The following is a 21,651-nucleotide window of genomic DNA, read 5'->3' on the forward strand; positions in this document are numbered from 1 at the left end:
AGACCAATACCCGATCCCTTCAGTAAGTGAATAACATTTAGTACATAAGATGCAGCATGGCACACATGTAATCCACATGATATACAGAATAAGACACAGCACAGAACAGCACAATGAACACCTGTACAACGTGTATACTGTAGTATGAATCAGGTCATCTACCTTTGCCTCTACCTACAGCCAGCAGGGGGAGTCCAGGAAAGCAGACAGGAAACCATATGCAGATAGAGAGAGAAGTCAGAGACATCATTTTTGCAGCATGCTTCCAAAAACAACATTAAAAACCACAAAAAATAAAATAAAAAAAGATTCAAAATGATGTATGAGAACATAAACCACACCACATGCCAAATGCACGGCAATGGTCAGGTCCACGGCACAGATTTAGGTATTCCTGGGACTTTTCTTATAGAAAGGAGAGATGCGCTTCCCTGTGGTACACTAATCAGATGTGAAAGTGCTAAAATCCACTAATTGACACAAAAAAAAACATGAAAAACTCAAGTGGACCTTTTGTCTACTTCTACCTTATTAATGTTGACCTAGAAATGTTCCACCCTTTAAACCATATCTGACCCAAGTAGTGGACTGACCCCCACATATCTGTAAAAGGCCTACTCGTTGGCTACTTACAGGTATAATGGGAAACATTATTAGCTGGTTGTAGGAGGAAATATGGACCACTCCACCCCTCCCCAATCTGTGCTGTGTCCAAGAATCCATTCATCAGTTTCCTCCATTGCAGTGGGGAAATACAAGGTGTGGGGTCCACAAAGCCAACAGTGACTGCTGTATACCCCAAGCACCTTCCAATGGCAACATCAAACAATTCAACAGGGGTCAGATGGAAAATATGTGATGGTTCCTCGGTTCTGAGGAAATATGACAATGATATGCATGGGAGAAGATAGGCAGTTACTGGTGGAAAAAGCATACCTTGGTCATCAACCATGAGATGGGCCAGGCCTTGAGAGAGCGAGAGAGAGAGAGAGACAGACAGAGAGAAAGAGCAGAATTACACACCAGTTGTACAATGCCCACAGTGGGGATTGTGGCGACACATACTTAATACACAAGTATGGCTTCCTCGCACCCTATTTCTCAGCTTTCCAAACCATGCAGGAAAGCTGGGTGGTCAGTGACAGTAGAACAGTAAGTGAGGGGCTACCAGCAGCCAGTCAGCAGGGAAGACCTGTACCTCAAACATTGGCCGGTGGTCTCAGAGACGGATTTTGCATAGGAAGGAACCGCTTCGCACTACTCCTGTGGCTGCTGCGCTCTTACATCATCAGACGAGAAACAAGTCACATTGTGGACACGTTTTTGTTGTCATTTTAATTGGCATTACTATTGTGCGACCACACCCCTTCCTATTCCCTAATCCTCATTATTGGAGGTAGGGCACAAATCCCTGGCACTGGTGTAGGCTCTGCCTAACAAAGGGGGCATAGGGGGGGGGGGGGGGGGGTCGTCGGTGGTAGGGGAGTTCCACCACCTCTCCAGGACCACTTTAAGCTCTGTGTTTGTGTGTGTGTGTGTGTGAGTATATATATATATATATATATATATATATATATAGTGGGTGTGTCCTTCACACTCATCTGTCAATTGTTTCAGCCACTGGGGTGCTCTTCAGAGATCTCCAAGAGATATAACACAAATACAGATGAGCCCACCACATTTGCCGATCCTCTGCACACTACGAGTTGGCGCTGTGTGTGTGACTGCAGCTGTATCTGCATATCAAATACTACGTTAGTTAATAGTGCTCCAGTAAAACGCTGTAGCCTAGCATTTCATATGCAGATACAGCCGCAGTCACACACAGAATATAGGCACGCTGCATATCACTGTAATAATGTTGGTGCCGGTTTCTATGCTGCAACCAATGGTGGTTGCACCAATCTGTAATCACAGCAGGCATGGACTGGAAAAGTGGGCATCTCAGACCATGTGGAAGTGCGGTATTATACAAATGCCACCTGTGGTGGCATTTGCATAAACTGGCACATGGGCAACACCAGTAGATGTTGCTGTGTGCGGAAGACTCAGAAACAGGACCATGCAGTGGCGTAACTATAGTGACGCAGACTCCGCGGTAGCGGGGAGGCACTGGAAAGCGTGGGCGCTGAGGGTCTGCGGGGCTATTGTTACGCCACTGCCGGGACCTGACGCCTCTCTGGCTGGGACCGCAGATTTACTTGTCCCGGCTCTCCTCCAGGCTCCTGCTGCTATTGAAAACTGACCTTCAAAAAATGTCTGCCCCCATACAGCAGACAGTTTTTTGAGGATGCTAGCGGAGGCGGTGGCCCCCTCTAGCAACCTTAAAAGTGGTCTGCTATTAGGGGCAGCCATTTTGTGAGGGTCAGTTTTTAATAGCAGCAGGAGCCAGGAAGAAATAAGTATGAGCAGCGCCGGGACCGCAGACAAGACCGGCGGGGGACGCCGCACACGGAGGTTTAAGGCAGGGTTGTGTGTGTGTGTGTGTGTGTGGGGTTTAACTTTACTTGGGGGGGGGTAGTAGCTCTACTGGGGGGGCGCGGCGGGCAGGGGCGTGCAAAATTTGTAGTTACGCCATTGGGACCATGGCATGCGGTGTTCCTTTAGTCCAGGACACTGGGTTCAATGGAAATGTCTTTCAACCAAATTGGTCAAAAAAATTGTACAGTGTGTATGCACCTTTAGATTTTACTGGGTGATTTTTATATATGTATAACTGGAATGTGTAGACTGAATATAATCTTTCAGGCTCTCAGTCCCTCCTCTACAGCAGCTCAAATGACTGCAATCTAACCTATGTCCCACCTCATACTATCTGTAACAGGAGGGGACACTGATACATTGTATCGGAGTAGAATATTGAGCTATTACTAAACAATATATATTATCTCCATCATTTACATGTGAAATTCTGGGGAGTCTCAGCCAACAAGTGTAACATCTCACCTGGAATGTCATTGGCATCTATGATGGCAATGAGAGAATGGGAAGGAAAGAGAGAGAGAGAGACAGTCAGACCGTGAGCACACAATACGTTACGTTGCATGGAGGCGGCTTCTCATGCAATCAGCGCTGGACGCTCCTCGCCCCCCCACCATGCACACATGCAAGTGACAACCACTGTGCATGGTTTGGGGCTCCACTCCGCATTGTCTGTCCGCTGGGGAGCAGATCGGCAAACACCTGGAAGAATATTGGTTAGAAAATGATTATGGTTAGCTTAGGATTGTAATCACTTCCCACAAGCCGAGAAAAGCACTCTCTATACCAGGGCCAAACCGGTCCTGGAGATCGACCAACAGGGCATGTTTTCCAGGCCACCTGTGGATCTGTACAAGGTGCTGGTTAGTAATGAATGTTTGAAAATGTGACAGTTAATAATGACGGCACCTGTGCACCAGCTAGGTGGTCTGGGAAATGTGGCCGGTCGGTATATCCATAGAACCGGTTTCGCTCTATAACAACATAGCTTCCTCCTGGGAGCATCATTATGTGGCAAAACATCCAGGAGTGCATGCAGGTATTATGCCTGAATGGCCAGGTAACAGAAAGTAACACTCTCCATAAACATGGTGGGAGGAGAGTGTGTGTGCGTGTGTGTGTGTGATGTGCGGAATGTTGAGAGTGTGTGTAGGTATTGGAAGGTATGTGCCGGTAATGTGTCTGTGAGGAATCGTTCAGAGTCAGTGTGTGTGGCTGCTGGAAAGTGTGTGTTTGTAGGTATTGTATGGTTTGTCTGTAATTGTTGGAAGATATGAGGTGTAGGTGCTGAGGGGTATGAGTATGTAGGCACTGAAACATTTGAGTGTCTAAACCCCTGGAGGTATGGGTTTGTAGTCACAAGGAGGTATGACTGTAGGTGTGAGGAGGTAAGTGTGTGTATGCACTGGGAGGTATGAATGTAGGTGCTGGGGAGTACGAGTGCATAGGCACTGGAACCTATGAGTGTGTAAGCCCCAGGAGGTATGTGTGTGTAGGCGCAGGGAGGTATGACTGCGAATGTGAGGCGGTATGAGGGGGTAGGCACTGGGAGGCAGTAGTGGGTAAGTGCTAGAAGGCAAGAGTGTGCAAGAGCTGGGAGGCACAAGTGTGCAAGAGCAGGGGGAGTGAATGTGTTATAGCTGGGGGGGGGGTATAAGTGTGTTATATCGGGGGGGGGGGATAAGTGTGTTATAGTTGGGGGGTATACGTGTGTTACAGTTAGGCTGAGGGTGAGTGTGTTATAGCTGGGAGGTATAAGTGTGTTGTAGCTGGGGGTATAAGTGTGTTATAGCTGGGGGGGTATAGGTGTGTTATAGCTGGGGGGGTATAAGTGTGTTATAGCTGGGGGGGTATAAGTGTGTTATAGCTGGGGGGGTATAAGTGTGTTATAGCTGGGGGGGTATAAGTGTGTTATAGCTGGGGGGGTATAAGTGTGTTATAGCTGGGGGGGTATAAGTGTGTTATAGCTGGGGGGGTATAAGTGTGTTATAGCTGGGGGGGTATAAGTGTGTTATAGCTGGGGGGGTATAAGTGTGTTATAGCTGGGGGGGTATAAGTGTGTTACAGTTGGGCTGAGGGTGAGTGTGTTGTAGCTGGGAGGTAGAAGTGTGTTATAGCTGGGGGTATAAGTGTGTTATAGCTGGGGGTATAAGTGTGTAGGTGCTGCTGATGCAGTTGTGTTTATGTGCTATGTACTAAGTCACTGTTTCCTTACTTGTTTATGTACTCTGTAACCGGGCGCTGCAGATCCCCTGTGGCGCCATATAAATACAGGGTGATAATAATAATAATAATAATATCTGGGCACAGGATGCCAGGGGACGGGGCACACTGTCCGTGTATTCCATGTTCAGGACAAGAGACAACATAGATCTGTCACAGAGTAAATATTTAATCTCCCTGCCTTTCCTTCATTTATCCCTCTGCTTCCTGAGACACCTGATCCCGCAGCGCACACAGCCTGGCGGACACTTACCCGTTCTGTTGTCCCAGTTCAAACATCAATAGGAAACATGAGCGTGCAGTGGGCCGGGGGACCGGTAACCATTTATTTGCCAGCAGAGCACCCATCTGTCACTGCAGAACTCTGGGATCCTCTATATTGGGATACAAGTCCCAGCCAGTGTATGCTGCACCATAAATCCAAACAGCTGTCGACCGCTGTTCTAGATTTACAGACCCAGTAACCAAGGATTAAACAAAGGAATCCTCCAATCATCCCAACGCTGCTCATCAGGATCCTTGTGATGTACGTTCACCTTGTTACTGCTATAATCCACCTATAGTGTGTGCAAGTGACAGAAGGGGCAGATCTACATCAGGATACATCTAGCATATATCTGTACGTGTCCTATATCTGTACTGTTTTACCTGTTTACCTGTCTACCCATCTGGCTGGTGCAATCACCATGTGGCGCCGCTGATTGGCTGCCTGGGTGCTGCATAGCTCAGTAAATATATGTTCCCGTGTCCGTGTCGCTCAATAGAGTACATCTAGTATATATCTGTATGTGTCCTATATCTGTACTGTCTTACCTGTCTACCCTTCTGGCTGGTGCAATCACCATGTGGCGCCGACGAATGGCTGCCTGGGTGCTGTACAGCTCAGTAAATATGTTGTCCATGTCCCTCATTAGAATGCATCTAGTGCATATCTGTATGTGTGATGTATATCTGTATTGCCATTGTTGCCCGTTTTGAAAACCCTTTGTATTACAGTATGTGCATTATTTTTAATGTCTGTAAAGCGCCTTGAGTCCTGTTGGAGAAAGCGCGCTATATAAATAAAACTTACTTACATCGGGACAGGGGCTCAACCGTCCCCTCCAAATACGGACATCTTCCTACGGTTTAGAAATTACAATAGAACCAGCCTTCTCCCAGATTCCTCCTATACAGGGGCTTTTATTTGGAAAGATGCTAAATGCAGTGGCCGCAGACTGTTTATCTACCCCCTGAGACCTGGCTGGGAGAGCGGAGGGCCCTGCACTTCCAGGCACATTTGGCTCTCACCCCTCCCAGCCGCTGTTTGTGGATCATGGAGGATGTATCATGTAACACACTGGAAACCTGAATAAAAGGCCAGAGAGTCACCTGGGTATTAAATATTTACCTCCTGTGGTCTTAGGAGCAGAACAAATTAACTGTAGATCCTGGTGGATTTAGCCGTCAGTATGTAACCACTTCTGATGCTAATTCCTGTGTTGCCGCTGATAATGCCACGCCAGGGGGAGCGGGCAGTTACAGATGTACGGAGATCACTCCCAAGCATGGGGGTGCGTGATCCAGGCCAGTAATTAACTGCTGGAAAACACACAGAAATCATTTAATCAAAGAGGACGATTAACCCCTTCCCCAATAGGGAGCAGCTGAAGCGAGACCTCTGTCATGGGATGTAGGGAGAGTTGAGGGTGGAGGGGTGACCTCATTACAGTACACAGATGATTCCCTAATCCTCATTATCTGTAGGCTTCCAATAATAATATACTGGACGATGCCGCGTCACTAATCCCTCCCCGAGCGCCCGCTCTCGCCAGCGCTCGCACCCCGGCAGCGGCTGCTCTGCGCCAGGCACGTGGGGGCATTTTCATGGCTTAGAAATGGAGCATTAAACAGGAGAGATTACTTCTGTAGGATGATCATTTGGGGCAATCAGCCGGCCAGACCAGACACTCCCAAGATCTAGGCCATAACGGGGACGAGTGCTCAGCGAAGTGTGCCGGACAGATTAGTATTCAGGATAGCTGGAGATTATTGATGTGTAATGGAGGTCAATACATTTCACCATTAACCTATTCACTGCTGGGGTGGGGACCTGCGGATATTGAGGTGTACTATTAAAGGGGAGCAGTATATTGCAGAATTTTAAGTGAGTTTTTTTTTTTTTTTTTTTTAAAGGAATGTTGCCCTTCCCCCAAAACAGTACATATCATTCTCCTATGCCAGCAACAGTGCGACTGTAATAACTCACCCCTACTACTGAGTGTTAAGCTGTCCATACACCAGAGCAACTGTCCAACTGCCCACCAGCTTGTGACGGCACAGACGTAGATGTACGCCATCTGCCTACTTCTGCATGGTTTAATGTGTGTGTTTGTGTGTATTTTTATTTTTGGTACTTATTTCGTAGCACGGCGCCCGCGATTTTGATTTTATTGATCGGGTTGGAAAAATCGCGTCGCATGCCAACCAAATCGCATGCGATGGACCCGATTTTTACATTGGAATCAATGTAAAATGGTCCCTGAGACCCAATTTTACATTGATTTCAATGTAAAAAGCACCAAAACCCCCCATTTTAATAGAAAACCCCCTCATGTTTTAAATGCCCCCCCAATGTAAACGCCACCCCACTATTGACGCCAACCCAAAGCGTGGCGAGTGCAGCGGTACGCGTCCTCCGACCTTTTCATACCCCCACTATCCACGTCAGCGTGGATTTGATTCTATAAAGTGACGCGAGCGCAGCGAGTCCTGCGAGGGGACGCGCATAACTTCACAGGTATACGCGTCCCCTCGCCACACTTTATAAAATCAACTCCGACGTGGATAGTGGGGGTATGAAAAGGTCGGAGGACGCGTACCGCTGTGCTCGCCACGCTTCGGATATTGGGGTGGCGTTAACAATGGGGGGCATTAACCATACTTTATAACCATACTCAATGAGAAATTGGACATATTGGCCCATTTCCCATTGTCCCCTATGTAAAATCACGTTGATCGCATCGCAGCCCATTATAATATAAGTACCTTAAACTTAAGGCATACAATCAATGAGACGGGCGCCGTGCTAGGAAATAAGTACCTTATTTCTTTTGCTGAACTACATATGCAAAGCATGTCACAGCTGCCAAAGCAAGCAGGTACTTGGAGAACCACAGGTACCACCCTGCCTTGGTAGCAGGTCCAGCTGGGAGTTGTAGTTTGAAAATAAATGGTAGTCCCATCCTCTTTATAATCAGAACTGGGTTATTGTATATAGCCTTGTGCTGGTCATCCCAAAATCAGGGGAGAACTGATGAGGGGTCCACCTGGAAACCTTTCCCCATAACCCAGGGCAGTGGGCATCCTAGTAAACAAATGGAAACTTAGAGGTTGTAGCATTGCCCGGCTGCCATGCAGAGAGGCCATGGTCACCTGGCACTTGGAGAACATTTGTTCTTCTATTGTTTGATCAGTGCACATTGGACCTTTGATTCATGCGTATATTAAGAGTAAAGATGGGAGTTCAATTTAGGGATTTTGCCCATAGCAACCAGATTCTACTTCTGATTTAGCACCTTCTAGAAGATAACAGACAGAATTGGATTGGTTGTCCATAGCAACATCCCATCTTAGTAAATGTCCCTATAGTCTTTGCTTTACATAAACATTTATTTATATTTTGCACTTTTCTTTAGCAAACCTCACATGCGTGCCCAACTCCCCTGGGTAAACCAGTCATGTGCCAACTCCCCTGGGTAACCCAATCATGTGCCAAATGACCTGGGGATGGATGTAGGACCCCCTACACTACAGGGAGCCCCACTGTGGCTCCACTAGCTCCTGCTGGCAACGGCTAAAAGATAGGGTGACCCACGGCATAAGTTTTTAGGATTATTATTATTATTTTTGTAACATGCAGAAGTAGTAGGACAGTGTCCACCTGGGAATGGATCATAAGTTCGATAGGCAATATATAGGTCAACACCAAAAAGGTAGACACGCAGAAGGTCGACAATGACAAAAGGCCAACACAAGTAAAACAATCGACAAGGAAAGGGTCCATAAATAAAAAGGTTGACTCAAGTAAAAAAAAAAAAAAACATGAAAAACTCATGTCGATCTTTCGCTTATGTTGACCTTGTGCATGTCGACCTTTTGGTGTCAATGGGAAGTATCGTCTGACCTCGGACTAGTTGGTTGGAAGAAAATCGTTCTGGTGTGTGGCCAACTATACTCAAATATCAAAATATGTATATATATATTGCACAAGGTGTTGCTGATCATTGATAGACTGTACAATGTAACAACCTTTAGTACTGAGTGCTACAGCAGTGTTGGGCCACAGCCAGACCTTGGAGCTTTCACCTTCAGCTCCATCCTAAGATGCGGTCATATTTCTTTAGTATAGCCTGTAATAGGGGCTTCACAATGCCTACTGACATGAAACTAAGGGTAATGTGTGGCCCGTTGGGTGTCCGGCTGCACGTCAGCGGCATACAGAATCAGCTAAAGATGAGGTGTTCCAGGTCAAGGTCACATGATTTTATGGAGGCCAGAAGACCGGTGCCAGAATGCCCACATTGATGACAAAATTCCAATGGTCTTAGGTATAGGCTGGGAGGTAGGGGATGGTGGAGAGTTAGGGTTAGGCACTCGCTGGGGACTTAGTGTTAGGCCGGGAGGGAGGAGTTAGGGTTAGGCAATAGTGGGGGACTTAGCATTAGGCCAGGAAGCGGGAAGGAGAGTTAGGGTTAGGCACTAGCAGTGGACTTAGCTTTAGGCTGGGAGGTGGGGGGGGGTGGAGTTAGGGTTAGGCACTAGCAGTGGACTTAGCGTTAGTCCGGGAAGTAGGGAGGAGTCAAGGTTAGGCTCTAGTGGGAGACGGGTTAGCAGTGGACTTAGCAGTAGCAGTAGGGAGGAGTCAGAGTTAGGCCAGGAGGAAAGAGAGATGGAGGGAGAGTTAGGGTTAGGCACTATCGGGAGACTTAGCATTAGGTTGCTAGGTGGGGGGGTTAGGGTTAGGTACTAGCTGGGGACTTAGGGTTAGGTCAGGAGGTAGGGTGAAAGGAGTTAGGGTTAGACACTAGCAGGGCAACTAAGGGTTAGGCTGGGAGGAAGGGGAGGGGGGAGGAGTTAGGCCTTAGCCGGGGACTTTGGGGTAGGCCGGGAGGTAGGGAGGGGGGGTTTAGGATTAGGCACTAGTGGGGGATTTAGGGTTAAGCCGGGAGGAAGGGGGAGGGGGGGTAGAGTTAGAGTTAGGCCGGGAGGGGGACAGAGTTAGGGTTAGGTCAGGAGGTAGGGTGAAAGAAGTTAGGTTAGACACTAGCAGGGCAACTAAGGGTTAGGCTGGGAGGAAGGGGAGGGGTGAGGAGTTAGGCCTTAGCCGGGAACTTTGGGGTAGGCCGGGAGGTAGGGAGGGGGGGGGCTTAGGATTAGGCACTAGCGGGGAACTTAGGGTTAGGCTGGGAGGGGGGGGGGAATTAGGGTTATGTACTAGGGGGGACTTGCTTAGGGTAAGCCGGGAGGTGTGTGTGTGTGTGGGGGGGGGTGGTTAGGGTTAGGCACTGGCAGGGAACTTAGCGTTAGGCCAGGAGGTAGGGGAGGGTGGGGGGAGTTAGGGTAAGCTGGGAGGTGGTGGGGGGAGTTAGGGTTAGGCTGGTTGGAAGGAGTTAGGATTAGGCAATAGTGGGGGGCTTAGGGTTAGGCAGGGAAGTAGGGGAGGAGTTAGGCACTAGTGGTGGATTTAGGGTTAAGCCGGGAGGAAGAGGAGGGTGGAAGACTTAGGGTTAGGCACTAGCGGGAACTTATGGTTAGGCCTGGAGGTGGGGGGGGGGGGGGAGTTTAGGGTTAGGCACTAGAGGGAGACAGGGTTAGGCTGGGAGGGGGGAGGAGTTAGGGTTAGGCACTAGTGGTGGACTTCGGGTTAGGCCGGGAGGTAGAGGTGGGGGGAGTTAGGGTTATGCACTAGGGGGCAACTTGCTTAGGGTAAGCCGGGAGGTGTGTGTGTGTGTGTGTGTGTGTGGGGGGGGGGAGAGTTAGGCACTAGCTTGGGACGTAGTGTTAGGCCGGGACCGTAGGGGTGGGGGGGGGGGTGGGGGGAGGAGGAGTAAGGGTTAGATACTAGTGGGGGAGAGAGGTTAAGAGTAACTCATTTAGAATGGTGGGTTAGGTTTAGATGGTGGGGTAAGAGGGTTAGGCACTAGCAGGGAGGGTTAGGATTAGGCTGTGGGGTGGGGTGGGATAAGGTTAGGCTGTAGGAAGGCAAGGTCAGGATTAGGAGGGGCATGGGAAGGGAAGGATACTTATCGGACACCTGTAGGGATTCCCTCCATCGGGATGCCATAGTCGGTATTCTGACCACTGGCATCGTGTCCACCATTCATCCTTATGTATTCCATAGATAGCAATTGAAGGAGTTATAGGGAGTAACAAAAAGGAGACATATGGATTAACTGTTGGGGGGAAATAATATGTATTTATAGGTTACTGAGAAATACATCCATTGTGGATTAGCCAGAGCCTCCTAGAGTTTCATCTCAGTGAACCACAAGTTATTTTTTTAATATAACAAATGCTTTTAATAACACTCTATGAGTCTGTCCCAGTTACCAGGGTAAGCACAGGATGGTTCCTTGCCCAAAACCCACTGATCTAATCCAACTCATGTCACACCGGTAACAGCTCAGAAGTGAATGTGACCATCTAACAAATGCTGAAACATCTAAGTAGATGGGAACCACATGGATTTAATACTCTTTGTGACTAATAATTCATAGTAACTTCTGCTAAATTGGTCTAGAAATAGTAATTTGCTATCAGTGCTAATTTTATTCACCCTCCATCCCTCCTAGCTCATCCACATTTACCTTCTGAGCAGAACTTGCCCACGTATCCAGTTGCCGTACAGTCACAATTGGGCTCACCATCCAGCAATAGACAGGTTGCTCCATTCTCACATGGATTCTCGGTGCAGAGCCCTTCCATATCCAAGCGGACACCGTGACTCCCCAAGAGCCTTGGTTCAGAGTTTCCATACTCAAGGTCAAGTAAATATCCAGAGAACGTAGGCAGGTGCCTGACAGAACCGAGCGTCAAAGCATCTGGTCGCATATCCCCTGGGACGCCACCTACAAAGAGATCGCTGACAATATTCATGTGCTGCCTCTGTGGTCGGACCTCTCCAGGCTTAGCTTCTCCATCTAGAACCAGTGTGGTCCTCAGCCTGTTCCGACTGACCATCAGAAAGTGCCAGCCACCATCATTGACCTTCTTGTCACTAAACACCACGGTTTCAGCACAATCAATACTGAAGCGAAGCTGGACTCTGCCATCTGCCAGAGTAAGACAGAGGAAGTCACAGATACCACCATCATCAAAGTAGAGCAGAAGGCCGGTGGAAACGTTGGTCCTGAGCTGGAAGCTGAGGTCACTGCGGGTACTGGCATCCCAACGCAAGTAGCGAGCCCATTGGTTGGGCAGCCCCATAAATTCAAGTCCTAAGCTCAAGCCTAAGACGGAGCCCAGGAGGAAACTTAAGCGCAGGGTGAAGCTAAGCGAATGAAGGCCAGAGGACATGGTGATGTGAAGAAGGACAGAGAAGGAGGAACCTGGAGGAGGAGTTGTAGGGAAGAAAGAATGAAGGTAGGAAAAATCCAGGATCTCAAGCAAACCGCACAGGAAACCAGTCTCATTCAACCTCCTAAACTACACTTCAAAAGAACAGTCTTTTCTCACAGCCGCTGGAGAGCAGTAGATTGTGCAGAAAACGCTCTGGGTCCTCGTAGTGTAGATAGTCCAGATTCTTGTCTAAAGAAAGTGAGGGAGAAAGAAAATGTTAGCCAAGTAGGTGTGCTGCCCATATACAAAGACCAGAAATGTCCAATATACCCGACATAAAGGGTGTTTACGGTACTTGTGTATTATAACGGCGCCCGACTTAATCCAAATCGCATCCGATATCGCATCCGATTTATCGGCCGATTTGCGGCCGATTTTTGGCCGATTTGATCTGCGATGCGATTTTGCGTCCGATTTTCGGCCATTTCCTGATGATTTGCATGTTATTCCATCCTTGCACACCCCCAGGTACTATGCGATGGTATGCGATGTGATTTTCAGGAAAATGCCCCTGATTGTACAATTAAATATCGCATAGCAACGCATGCCAGCAAGTGGCATGCGATGCGATGTGATTTGCAATGTTAAATGCACCCCCATTGTTAACGCCACCCCCACTATCAACGTCAACCCGAAGCGTGGCGAGCGCAGCGAGCCCGCGAGGGTCGGCGGTACGCGTCCTCCGACCATTTCATACCCCCACTATCCACGTCGGCGTGGAGTTGATTTTAAATAGTGTGGCGAGCGCAGCGAGCCACCGAGCCCGAAGCGTGGCGAGCGCAGCAAGCCCTGCGAGGGGACGCGGATTACTTTACATGTATTCCGCGTCCGCTCGCCACGCTTCGGGCACTATCTAAAATCAACTTCACGCCGACGTGGATAGTGGGGGTATGAAAAGGTCGGAGGACGCGTACCGCCGCCCCTCGCGGGCTCGCTACGCTCGCCACGCTTCGGGTTGGCGTTGATAGTGGGGGTGGCGTTAACAATGGCGGTGCATTTAACATTGTAAGCACCCATCAGGGTGATTGTACAATTACAAATCGAATCGCTTCACATGCATCGCATGGCATGCATCACATGCCACTATATTGCATGCGATGCACTACGATGGAAATCGGGGGTGTGCAAGGTGTGCAATAATGGAACAGCATGCAAATTGGCCGGAAAAAGTGAAAAATCGGCCGCAAAATCGCATCCGATTTTTCCATGCGATTTGCGGCCGATTTCGTGGGCGCCGTGATAATACACAAGTACCGTGTTTACTACAAAACAGGGATGGACCTGTGTGTTTGTAATGTAGGCAGTGGTTAATGAAGGTGTACATATCTCCAGTAAGTATAGGTTTAGGAGTGGAAGACCATCAAAAGAGATTTTCACCCCCCACTGCACCCACCAATACTTGCACTAAGAATCTTACGACACATGGGGTAACGAGGCTACATGAATGAGGAAACATGTCCATGAGCAGAACATTAATAAGGAACTTGTGTTGGCGAGGAAACATTGGATCCTCACCTTTGCAGGTTTAGCCATCTGAACCAAGGGATTAATGGTTCTGACGAAACATCATTCTATTCCCAACCCTACTATAGAGGGGAGAAAACCCAAACAACTATTACATTTACATTATTATTATTGACAAGTAATATGATTAGGTGGTCATACAGGATATATTGCTTGGAGCCATCATTGCAGAGGCCTCTTTGTCAATTATTACATGTGAAATTATTATTTAACTTCTCCCAGACATGTTCACTTTAATTCTAAATCATTTCTAAAGCATTTCACAGAAAACACACATTAACGAAGTTAAATAGTATATAAAAATTAATCTGCACACTCTACGTATATAGTGTTCATTCTAGCACCCGCTATCTTTGAAAACCCATGAAGTTCCTGTTCCCTGCCTGGGGTGTCGCTGTCTGCTGTGGTGTGCTTAGCACAGGTCTGGTTTGCATATCAGTGCTGATATACAGACCACACTACAGCAAATAGCGACACCCCAAGCAGGGAAGAGGAACTGCATGGGTTTTCAAAGATAGCGGGTGCTAGAATGAACACTAGTAGACGCAAGTGATTGGACACCCCTGTGCGAACATTTTTGTGATGGTATAAACCTTTTTCTTTCAGATGGATATGTTTGAGTTTGGTGATTGCCAGGAGAACATCTGATGTCAGGGTATACAGTATGGCCATGGAAGTAGTTGCGTTATGATGTGCGGCTGTTCCATAGAATTCCTTGACCCAGATAGGCTGGCCAGCTCAGAGTCCCCATTGAAAACCTCTGGGAGGAATTGGAGCAATGGGATCTTTCTAGGGTGACATGACCTTCTTTAGCGTCACAGTTGACTGAACTGAAGACGGAATGGCAAAACATACATGCTGCCCTCGTTACGATCAACTCCCTCGTCTGTACATGTACACGCAATGGAGGGGGTCCACTGTCTGCACCCAATCGTGCAATGTACGGTCCCGCGGTTTGGAGGATTGGTCCTCTGATCAGACGTGCTGCAGCAGTTGGGATTGAGAGCCGATTGCATGTACTATAAAGCACATGCAATCTTTCATTTGACAGCTCATATGACCGGTCGTATGACGGATTGTGAGTACTTTGGCCCTTATTCTGGTTCACTCGCAAAGGCAAATTCCTTCTCATATGGACAAAACCATGTGCACTGCAGGTGGGGCAGATGTAACTTGTGCAGAGAGAATTAGATTTGGGTGGGGTTTTAATTCAAAGTGAGATCTATAGTGCAGTTTAAAAATAAAGCAGTCAATATTTTCCCTGCACAGAAACAAAACAAATCACCCAAATCTAACTCTGCACAAGTTACATCTGCCCCACCTGCAGTGCACATGGTTTTGTCCATTTGAGAAGGAATTTGCCTTTGTGAGTGAACCAGAATAAGAACCATTGTGCATCCAAAAACCACCAAAGACTGCCGGGGAGTTTAAGGGAAAGTTGGGCACAATCATGATTGAAAGCAGGTCTTTCTGATGTATGGCCACCTTAAGATTTCCACCAAAGCTAAAGACCCCCATACACTGGGCCGATTTTTCCTAAGGACAAGTCGGACCAGTTTGCCCTTGAGATTCATTGCATGTAAAATACTCAAGGGAAGCTGCGGGTAGGGGGTTGTTAGTGTGTGTGTTTCTGGGTGGTGGTGGTAGCGCTATTTTCCGGCTGGCGGGGTGGAAAGCGGCTACTGAATTAAAAAATATATTTTGACAAGACTGGCCAGACAGTTATTGCCTAAGAGAATTCACTCAGCCAATCAGTGTCCGGACAGTCTTTTCAAAATATTTTTTCAAATTCACCAGCCGTTCCCCCCCCCCCCCCCCCCGACACCCAGCAAATGCCACTACCAGTTCCCAGCCGCTGCTCCGACCCCGCACATAGGTGTGTGCCAGCTGTGTTTCACCGCTGGCACACACCTAGGATCAGACCCAACACATTGCGGGTGCTAAAAAGCACCCACGATGTGCCACTGATACGTCCGATTGCTAGACATCTGATCCGGGTCCGATGCGCACAGGAGCGCCCATCGGACCGACGGCATGTCACATACAACCAATTTGGGCTGATTTCATGGCCCAACCTGTCAGAATCGGCCAGATTTGGTCTAAATCGGCCCAGTGTATGGGGCCTTAATCAAGCTAGACTAAGGAGAATAGCTGAAAGCAACCCAATTTAAGGTGACTGCTCTGCAGAGGAATCTAATGAAGGCAGAGACTGTAACGAGATCTGGTGGAGGATCTGGTGTGATTATACCACGTTTACCCCCTATGCACAGCACTGTTTTTTTTTTTTCCATTTCAAGCGCCTCCAGTTTTCTTTAAGCGTCTGCGTCACTTTGATGATCAATAAGTCACAGGGGCAAATGCTCAGGGCTGTAGGTGTAGATCTCAGGACCAGATGCTTGTCCCGTGGGCAGCGTTACGTGGCTTGCTTACGAGTTAGTGGCCCCAAGCAACATTTTATGTTAATCCCTGAAGGACAAACTGCAAATGTTGTTTACAAAGACATTTTGAGATCAAAGTGTACAATGTGTAATATACATCGTAATATGCTACCGCACATCCCAATATGAGATGGCGCTACCGCGCATCCAATTTGAGATGGCGCTACCGCGCATGCCAATTTGAGATGGCGCTACCGCGCATGCCAATTTGAGATGGCGCTACCGCGCATGCCAATTTGAGATGGCGCTACCGCGCATGCCAATTTGAGATGGCGCTACCGCGCATCCCAATTTGAGATGGCGCTACCGCGCATCCCAATTTGAGATGGCGCTACCGCGCATCCCAATTTGAGATGGCGCTACCGCGCATCCCAATTTGAGATGGCGCTACCGCGCATCCCAATTTGAGATGGCGCTACCGCGCATCCCAATTTGAGATGGCGCTACCGCGCATCCCAATTTGAGATGGCGCTACCGCGCATCCCAATATGAGATGGCGCTACCGCACATCCCAATATGAGATGGCGCTACCGCACATCCCAATATGAGATGGCGCTACCGCACATCCCAATATGAGATGGCGCTACCGCACATCCCAATATGAGATGGCGCTACCGCACATCCCAATATGAGATGGCGCTACCGCACATCCCAATATGAGATGGCGCTACCGCACATCCCAATATGAGATGGCGCTACCGCACATCCCAATATGAGATGGCGCTACCGCACATCCCAATATGAGATGGCGCTACCGCACATCCCAATATGAGATGGCGCTACCGCACATCCAATATGAGATGGCGCTACCGCACATCCCAATATGAGATGGCGCTACCGCACATCCCAATATGAGATGGCGCTACCGCACATCCCAATATTAGATGGCGCTACCGCACATCGAAATATGAGATGGCGCTACAGCACATCCCAATATGAGATGGTGCTACCGCACATCCCAATATGAGATGGCGCTACCGCACATCCCAATATTAGATGGCGCTACTATCTTTTTTACATTCCTTTTGCTGATCAAGAACAAACATCCACACGTCTGAAGCCAAGGGCAAACACTATTTGCTTTGCTTATAGGATGGCAAGTGTTCTCCAGTATACATGGAATAAAATGGAATACTTTCACTAGTGTTGTACTGTACTTTACAGGCATTAACATTACCACACTACTGTGGGAGAGCCCCATACCGCCTAACATTGTGGCAGAGGAGGAAGGGACACTTGCGTGCACCAAAGTAGTGTGCCTGAAAATTGGAGGCAAGCTACGGGAAAGAACTCACCAGCTCCGTGAGCTGCTGGCCATGCCCACAGCCCCTCTGTCTCAATGAATAGACACTATATGTCTATTCCTCACTGCTCTGGGGGGGGGGGGGGAGACGGACTAACAACTGCCCCCACCACATGACATTGCAGGTCCTCGATAGGACGCAGTCTTCCCAAAGTTTCACTAATATGTCCTATGGCAGCGTCTAAAGACCCACACAGTGGGGGTCTCAGTGCCTGCACAGTCCGGCTCACGGCTGTACTGCAGGGGAAGGGCTGAGACCAGCATTAGCAGGAAGTCAGAGACACAACTATGGCAAGAGGCGCTGAAGCGCACACAGCGGTACGTTATCGTTTCCTCTCATATGAACTTCTACACTTGTAGATTTAGTGGTAAGATTTTAGAGACTGGCACTACATATGAGATGGCATACAGATGTGTCCTCATACATCTAGCCTCCTGAACCCGGGCATGCCTGATGTGAGTAAGCTGGCAGTAACCAAGCAACGGTGCCAAAGTCAGGCATCTTTTTTTTTTACTGAAAATGTGACTGTATTGGGTTGTAACAGTATTGTACGGGAAAACACTTAACCATAGCATTTCGTAACACATATACAGCAGCAGTGGCACAGAGAATATAGGCATGCTGCATATCATTTTAATCAGCAGAAGCTGCCGATGTATTGCTATGCAAGCAAGACAAATTGTGGGGAAAATTCACAAAAAGACACCCGGCATTAACTAACACTCTCAAGACTAGGTGTGACTGGGTGCCCATACACGGTGCAGCCTGTATAAAGCGTAACATAGCAGTAACCTGAGCGCACTACGCTATTGTGTAAGGGAGGGAAGCTGATCCGACACAATGTAACAGGACACATTGCTCATAGAGCGGCTCGGAGCAGCAGTGTCCCATTACCCAAACGTATCCCAGAGATACACACAAATCCCCAGACCCGCATCACGGCTGCATGTTATACATGATAAGCGACTTGTGCTAAAGCGAACAAGCCAAGGGCCTGATTCAGACATGTTCACATATGTTTGCAGCCTATCGAACAGGTAAACTCCTCCCACCCGCCCCCATCCAACCATATCCATTCTGTAAGCAAACACATCCACTCCCATGTGGCCGCCCGGAGAATAACAATAATCATTCGATTATTGGATAAAAGTCAGTCTATACTAACATTTATCCTGGACGGAGAGGGACGAAAAGGGGGCGGGCGCTCAGTGGCAAACGCAGGATTTTCAGAAGGGGGTTTCCAGAGGGGCGGAGCAAAGCACGGAGATGGACACTTAGGTGACCCAGTATATGCCGGGTCAGTTAAAGTATTATAGATATAGACCAAATATATATAAATAATAATTTAAAAAATATATATATATATATATATATATATATATATATATATATATATATATATATATATATATATATATATATATATATATATATATAAAATATACAGGAAAGAGAGGTGCGCCTCATAGTGCAGGTAAAAGGCTTTTTTTAATGATACATATAAAATGAATCCAGGTATATACAGACAATTGCTCGTACCATATATAAAATCACTGTGGGCTGATTACCACATGATATAAACAATACCCAAGGCAAAGCAGCTCCTCTCACGCCAAGGACGTCTTCAGGACAGGTAGTGGGTGCAGACGCTGGATTGCGCCGCAGGAACCAACCGCACAAGCCGACGGAAAGGCAGGTAAGCCGGAGAGATGCCAGGGGGTGGACAAGACGGGTGTCACAAGCCACGCCCTAACGCGTTTCGTCAGGAGACTTCGTCAGAGGGCGCCCTCTGACGAAGTCTCCTGACGAAACGCGTTAGGGCGTGGCTTGTGACACCCGTCTTCTCCACCCCCTGGCATCTCTCCGGCTTACCTGCCTTTCCGTCGGCTTGTGCGGTTGGTTCCTGCGGCGCAATCCAGCGTCTGCACCCACTACCTGTCCTGAAGACGTCCTTGGCGTGAGAGGAGCTGCTTTGCCTTGGGTATTGTTTATATCATGTGGTAATCAGCCCACAGTGATTTTATATATGGTACGAGCAATTGTCTGTATATACCTGGATTCATTTTATATGTATCATTAAAAAAAGTCTTTTACCTGCACTATGAGGCGCACCTCTCTTTCCTGTATATTTTAGATATTTGTTTCATCCTGACCCTGGATGCCCCCTGCGTGAGAGGTTGCAGCAGTTCATCAAATTGGACTTTAGTGCTTACTTTTGCACATATACCCTTCTTGTGAAAAAAGTTGTGGTTGGACTAATATTGGACTTATCATCAGCGCTGCTCACAACAGTATCTTTTTTCTATATATATATATATATATATATATATATATATATATATATATATATATATATATATATATATATATATATATATATATATATATATATATATATATATATATATATATATATATATATATATATATATATATATATATATATACACACATACATACAGGGGCATCAACAGCAGTGTAGACCCCTGGGCATAGTAATGTATTGGGGCCCCCTACCGATCCTCCAGCGGTAGGGGTGGGGGAAGCGTTGATTACATCAACCGCTCAGCATGTAGGGCCTTGATCAGTAATTTCCACTAACTACCCCTTTACTGCACAGATGGTGGGAGAAGGGGGCATTGGGCTGAATGAAGGGGCCCTGATACATAACTTCCAGGGTGGTAGAGGATGTTTAATATGCAGAGGAGGGATGTACTGTATAGTATAGTGGAGTGGGCTTATTATTCACAACTTTCTGGTGGGAGGACAACTTGCTTGACTGTAAATATCTCCAGTTCCCGGAAATAGATTTCTTAGATTGTAATGGAATTAAAAACTAGAGAATCCCACCTACCAAATGGTATTGGGCACTAGGGGATGATAGTTCAGGAGGCAGAGCAATCTGCCAACGAGAATATAAAACTACATACCAGGTGTGTGGAGCTGGAGCAGTAACCAGCTGCTGGAAGGCTGATATCTCTGGTTCTGGGAACAGTAGAGACAAGCTACTAATGTCCATCAAAGAAGCAGAGTCCCAGCTTTTGGAATATATCCTCAGAAAAACTCTAAGTCAGACAGAACCTGAAAGATCTGACTGGGAAGAGCAATTAGCAGGCTTGGATGGGGACCACTGCTTTAAAGTCAGATATCTCCGGTTCCCAAGGGCCGATTTTTAAAATTCTTATACCCATGGAAAGAGGGGACCCTCAGCTTTCAGACTAGGGTCCTTAGACTTCTTGGGGGTTTCTGGGTACTCGAAAACCCCCCCTGCGTGCGCTACTGGCGCTGACATCATGTGAATAAACCATTATATAGGTAGCACGATGCTTGTATTACGGAGTAAGAGGAAGTTACGTATCTGGCACCGCAGCTCTTCAGAATGACTCTGCCTCACGGCAAACGTCGTCGGCATCACCATTCAAATTTACAGAAGCACTACCGGAACGGCAGAGCCTGGTGCAGTGAGCACTACCGGAACGGCAGAGCCTGGTGCAGTGAGCACTACCGGAACGGCAGAGCCTGGTGCAGTGAGCACTACCGGAACGGCAGAGCCTGGTGCAGTGAGCACTACCGGAACGGCAGAGCCTGGGATGGTGACCATTTCCAGAGCAGCAGAGCCTGGTGCAATGAGCGTTACCAGAACAGAACGGCATGGCGAAGTGAGCATTACCGGAACAGCAGAGCCTGGTGCAGTGAGCATTACCGAAACAGCTGAGCATGGTGCAGTGAGCATTACCGGAACAGCTGAGCATGGTGCAGTGAGCATTACAGGAACAGAAGTGTGGGGCTTGTGGGGAGTTTTATAACCATGATCGGGTCATTACTGGTATGGCAGTGAATGCAGGAGTGGGCATGCAGAGAGACGTGCACAGTAATTAATGGATTAGCAGAATGTATAGGGCTGAGAGATAACTGAACTTGCCCAGTCATTACTAGAAGAGCGGAGAGTAGTACTGAGCATGTGATGGACCTGCCCAGTCATTGCCAGAACAGCCGAGAGTAGTACTGAGCATGTCATGTACCTGCCCAGTCATTACCAGAACAGTAGGGGTAGTACTGAGCATGTGATGGACCTGCCCAGT

General features: G+C 47.8%; 1 pseudogene across 1 annotated transcript in view; it reads right to left on the reverse strand.

The window, feature by feature from the left end:
• Positions 1-625: 625 nt before the first annotated feature.
• Positions 626-21,651, reverse strand: part of LOC146049538 (neurexin-3 pseudogene) — a 34,442-nt pseudogene continuing 13,416 nt past the window's right edge. Inside the window, exons 2-4 of the transcript XR_014466140.1 lie at positions 11,553-12,492; positions 2,947-2,964; positions 626-966 (exon numbers count right to left, since the gene is read on the reverse strand). The product of XR_014466140.1 is annotated as a neurexin-3 pseudogene (transcript). The remainder of the gene's footprint in view (positions 967-2,946; positions 2,965-11,552; positions 12,493-21,651) is intronic.

The sequence above is a fragment of the Crinia signifera genome, chromosome 12, assembly GCF_055691185.1.
Source record: "Crinia signifera chromosome 12, ASM5569118v1, whole genome shotgun sequence".
NCBI classification, from domain to species: Eukaryota; Metazoa; Chordata; class Amphibia; order Anura; family Myobatrachidae; genus Crinia; species Crinia signifera.